This window comes from Pinus tabuliformis, chromosome 6 (assembly GCF_031772625.1).
Source record: "Pinus tabuliformis cultivar Carrire ecotype Pingquan chromosome 6, CPIR1, whole genome shotgun sequence".
Classification (NCBI taxonomy): Eukaryota; Viridiplantae; Streptophyta; class Pinopsida; order Pinales; family Pinaceae; genus Pinus; species Pinus tabuliformis.
The window spans coordinates 722,467,138-722,472,503 of record NC_142292.1 but is presented as its reverse complement, the minus strand read 5'-3'; the positions used below and the strand labels follow the sequence as shown (position 1 = coordinate 722,472,503).

The 5,366-nt window shown below is 37.8% G+C and overlaps 1 pseudogene; it reads left to right on the top strand.

The window, feature by feature from the left end:
- The first annotated feature begins 1,205 nt into the window (after nucleotides 1-1,205).
- On the top strand, nucleotides 1,206-2,478 carry LOC149260737 (eukaryotic initiation factor 4A-1 pseudogene; annotated as a pseudogene).
- Nucleotides 2,479-5,366: the final 2,888 nt, after the last annotated feature.

Below are 5,366 nucleotides of genomic sequence, written 5' to 3'. Positions count from 1 at the left end.
AAATGTCTTATTCAAAGCAAGATGACATGATCCCTTGTAATTTTGATGCATAGTAGACTATATTAGATAAGGAAATCTTTTGCTACGGACAATGAGATGGAAAATCATTACATGGTACCCTAGAATTAGAGCTAATTGGATAAATAATCTTGATTTAATTACGAAAAGATCCATAAAAACCAAACTCAAAGCATCTTACTTTGCATTACAAATAAAATATTCAAACAAACATCAAGACAAAAGGCTCAAATGAGACAAAGTGGCAAAGATACCATCAAATGATAGCATGCATCCATAGCCAATAGTGAATCTTAAGTATAATAGTATGCATCAATAAATATTGCCATGGATATTAGGATAGAAAGAATAGAATGGAAGATGGTAAGGATTGTATTTGTTCCAATAACATCAACCACCAAAGATATAAATAACCATGGTCCCATTTAGAAGGTAGGAAACGAATTTACTAAAAGGCTAAACACTTCCTACACGGTTCCATTAGGTGGATAGGTTCCTTTCTCTATTTTGCTGGGTAAACACACGTTAAATAAGGTGGATATGGTTCCTTTCTCCATTGGGGGCTTCGTTTGGTTGGGTAAACAAGGTCGATATGGTTCCTTTCTGCGTTTTGGGGCTCATGAGTCGTTTGGAAATGGCGATAATTAAAAGCTTAAAGTTTCCATATAGTGATCAAAGTTATTTCCAGTGGCTTAATGGAAAAGGTCAAAATTACGATTTAGGAGATGTCTGCCCAGGTTAAAGAAGATGGGCCGACTTAGTTAAATGAAGCAGCGATTCCACCGAGGGGTTTCTGTAACGAAAAGTAGCCGACCTCTCACTCAAGCTAACGACACTTTTTACTCTTTGGTTCTTATCTGTACAAATAAAAAATATAGTTCTAGTCAATTTCGTTATGCAGGTTGTGGATTCATATGAAAAGGGTTTTCGATAGATCAAGTATTTTGGAATATAACCAGAACTCACTGGGATTTCTGTTCGACTTTCTTCGTGGATTTTTGTTAAAATTTGTTGAAATAATTAGGGTGGGTTTTGAAGCTGTTCGTGTTCTTGTTTGAAATTAGGTCTACCTATTTAACAGGTTTGTGACCGGGTGTAATAGGTTCAAGAGTATACTCTTTGTGCCGTTGCTGCTGCTGTCCGCTCTGCTCTGCGAATTGGCCTGGCGAACCATTTCTTCAGCTTGGATTAAACCCTAATAATCATGGCCGGAACGGGAGCAGATGCAACTCTCTTCGACGCTCGTCAGTATGACGCCAAGATGAAGGAAATACTTTCAACAGAAGGCGACGAGCTCTTCGCAAGCTACGATGAAGTTCACGAAAGCTTCGATGAAATGGGCTTACACGAGAATCTTCTTAGAGGCATCTACGCCTATGGGTTTGAGAAGCCATCTGCGATTCAGCAGAGGGGAATAGTGCCGTTCTGCAAGGGTCTTGATGTGATACAGCAGGCCCAGTCTGGAACGGGCAAGACAGCGACTTTCTGTTCCGGAATTCTGCAGCAACTCGACTATGGCTCGCTGGAATGCCAGGCTTTGGTTCTCGCCCCCACCCGAGAGCTTGCACAACAAATCGAAAAGGTCATGCGCGCTCTCGGGGATTACTTGCAGGTTAAAGTTCATGCCTGCGTAGGTGGAACCAGTGTTCGCGATGATCAGCGTATACTCATGAGTGGAGTTCATGTTGTTGTTGGAACCCCGGGCCGTGTGTTTGACATGTTACGCAGGCACTCTCTTCGCCCCGATTGCATCAAGATGTTTGTGCTGGATGAAGCCGATGAAATGCTTTCCAGGGGTTTCAAAGACCAGATCTATGATATTTTTCAGCTACTCCCTTCAGCGATTCAGGTGGGTGTTTTCTCTGCTACAATGCCCCCTGAAGCACTTGAGATCACCAGGAAATTCATGAGTAAGCCTGTGAGGATTCTAGTGAAGAGGGACGAGTTGACACTCGAGGGTATCAAGCAGTTCTATGTCAATGTTGAAAAAGAGGATTGGAAACTTGATACACTGTGTGATCTGTATGAGACCCTGGCAATCACACAAAGCGTTATTTTTGTTAACACCAGGCGAAAGGTTGATTGGTTGACGGACAAGATGACAGCTCGTGACCACACTGTCTCCGCTACTCATGGGGACATGGATCAAAACACCAGGGATGTCATTATGAGGGAATTTCGATCTGGATCCTCACGTGTACTGATTACAACTGATCTGCTGGCACGTGGTATTGATGTGCAACAAGTCTCACTAGTCATCAACTATGACCTTCCTACCCAGCCAGAAAACTATCTCCATCGAATTGGTCGTAGTGGCAGGTTTGGAAGGAAGGGTGTGGCAATTAACTTTGTTACAAGAGATGATGAGAGAATGCTACAAGACGTTCAGAGGTTCTACAATGTCGTTGTTGAGGAGCTTCCTTCTAATGTTGCTGATCTTCTCTGAGGCCTTGTTAGAAAGCTTTTGCGCTAGATATTCAAATTATCTTTTTTATTTTTATTGTCACGCAATTCTTTATCTCGCCTCAAAACAAGCGACAGGTTTTGAGTAGTAAACTTTGAGGCCTATAAATTTGAGATTTCTTAGTATTGGAGTAGGTGTTGGGCGCTAAAAGCTTGCTGTTCATCCAGATAAGGACTATTCAAATTTTGTACCACTTAGATTATTTGTGATACCAATTGTCATATGCAATATGACGCGATATATATATATTTTTTTTTTTTGAAGAAAAAGGTTCAAGAGTACAGTGATAGTCCCATTGAATATCTATTCCCCTTATAAAAAAGACACACGGCTGAGGACTTTAGGTATATATTGTATTGTTTGGTGTACCACTCTTAAAACAAGATTTTTAAATGTTTTTAATTTAAGCTTTGAAACTCTTTTACAACTTTATGTTTCTTGGAAGGTGTAGTTATTTTAATTGTTCACTAATTAGGTACAAGAATGGCTGAATGATTTATATGACTAGATGTTTCTTGGAAGATGTAGTTATTTTAATTGCTCATTAATTAGGTACAAGAATGGGTGAATGATTTATATGAGAAGAGGCACTGTTTTTAACCTAATTGTGAGGATAATAACACATTTTAATTTATATTTTTAAACCTTTTTAATTTAAGGTTTGACATGTTTTTACCAGATGAAGTGTAGTCATATTAATTGTTAATTAATTGGGTACACCAAGGAGCGAATGATTTATATGATGTATTCATATTAATTGTTAATTAATGGGGGACACGAGGGAGTGAATAATATGAAATCTATATATTATTATTTAATTGAAAAAACTATAATTAAAAATATAAAACTGTAGCTTTTGAAATTATTTAAATAATAAATAAATTATGTAAATGAAAAATAAATAATATAAATATAATCATATATAAATATCAACAAGTTTAATTAAAATAAACACTCAACATATGAAGTTCATTACTTTCAAGTTGTAAACACATTAACTTACTCCATCATACCATGTAGATTAAAATATGTTTTTCTTTCACTCAATGTAACAATGAAGGCATTCTTACACTTAAAGAGAATAGATCAAAAATCTTACTTCCACAGCATACTTATGTGAAATTTCTAAACCATTATAAGTTGGTGTTTTTGTATGTTTTGTCCACTAGTTAGATTTGTTTGGAAAATGATCTTTTCTAATGGAAAAAAAATCATCTAAATAACTTGTTAATAATATATTTTGATTAAAAAATAAAGATATTATGTTATGTTTGAGGGGCAGCTTAATTGGTGATCAAAATCTCAAATCGTGAAAAATGAAAGATCCAAGATTTAGATCCCCTCAATTATAACTCTTTTACTAAGAGAACAAAGACTTCATTTCAATAAATCCCTGCTCTATTGTAGGCAAATTTGATAATCAAGCAATTTAACAAGAGTGGATAAATATTTCAATATTTATTCAATATATATGTCTTTACAATATCAAATCCCCTACACAGTTAAGTGCATAGGTTTGTCTATTTTGAATAAGGTCTTCGCAAATCAAAGGTTTAGATTTATCTCCAAAATAGTTATGCTTTTTTTACCATTTTAATTAAATTGATTAAATAAAAATGTCTTATCGTTTTTGGGGTTTATGCTATTGATACTCTGCGGTATTGTACCAAAGAATAATTACAGATTAAAGATTTTCATGGTGAAGGGTAGTTCTTCACATTAAAAATATTGTTTCATGTTTTTCTAAATGTATATATTTTTAACTTATATGTTCATTCTTTTTATAATTATTATTAATAATAAATTTAAAATAAAGTTCAAAAATAAAACTTTTAAATGGTTATACCTACTATCAAAAGAAATCATTTCAACATATTTTAATAAATTGATTCATATATCAGGGTTCATAAGAATAGGTTATTTGATTATGCAAACTCAATTAATAAAAAACAAAATTAGGAATAGGTGGGTGGCCAACAGTATCCATCGGGATCAGTACTCCCCCCTTAGGAAGCAATGGTCCCCAACGCTTCGAGTTCCTCCATGAGATGAGGAAACTTCTGTTGAACTTGGTCCCTGGTGAGCCATTTGCTTTGGTGAAGGAGTTGCACTGCTTTGACAACTCGATATAGCTGTATCCTCTGTTGTCGAGTGTTCTTGATCTGTGTGTCCATGATCTGATCAGTTGTGGCATGTTCCATTCAGCCTGGGTTGAGCTCTGTTGGTGTGAGCTGTTCTGCAATGTCAGAAGTGTCCAACAATGGTGGAAACTATGGCCGAAGGCGATCTTGATTGAACACTAGGTGCGGACCAAGGAACGGTGGGATGCTGAGCTCGAAGGCATTGTCCCCGACGGATTTGGTGATGGTGTATGGCCATATCGGAGCCGGCGAAGCTTGCGGTGGGGCCCAGCAAGGCGCTCCTTCTCCAAATGTAGCCAAACAATCTCGCCCACCTGGAACCTGTGCAGCAATCGATGCTGATCATGGAGCTGCTTGTGCTTAGCATTGGATCTGTCTAATATATCATGGGCTCGTTGGCAGATGTGTTGAATGCGCTCAATGAAGCTGTTAGCCCTTTCAGCTTCGGACTGCACGTGAGCCGAATCTACCTGAGTGGCTGCAAATGGTATGGCCACATCAATGGGGCATAATGGCTGAAATCCCAGCCCTACCTGAAAGGGGATGTGGCTTGTTGGGCTGTGGGGAGCTCTGTTGTAGCTGTGTTGAACATAGGGGAGACTTTCATCCCATGAGCGTGGATGCTTCGAGTTGTACATGCGCAAAATGTGTACGATCATCCTGTCGACAATCTCTAATTTGCCATCAGTTTGGGGATGGAAAGCCGTGGACTTAGTGAGTTTTGTATCGAGCATCGGCGAGAG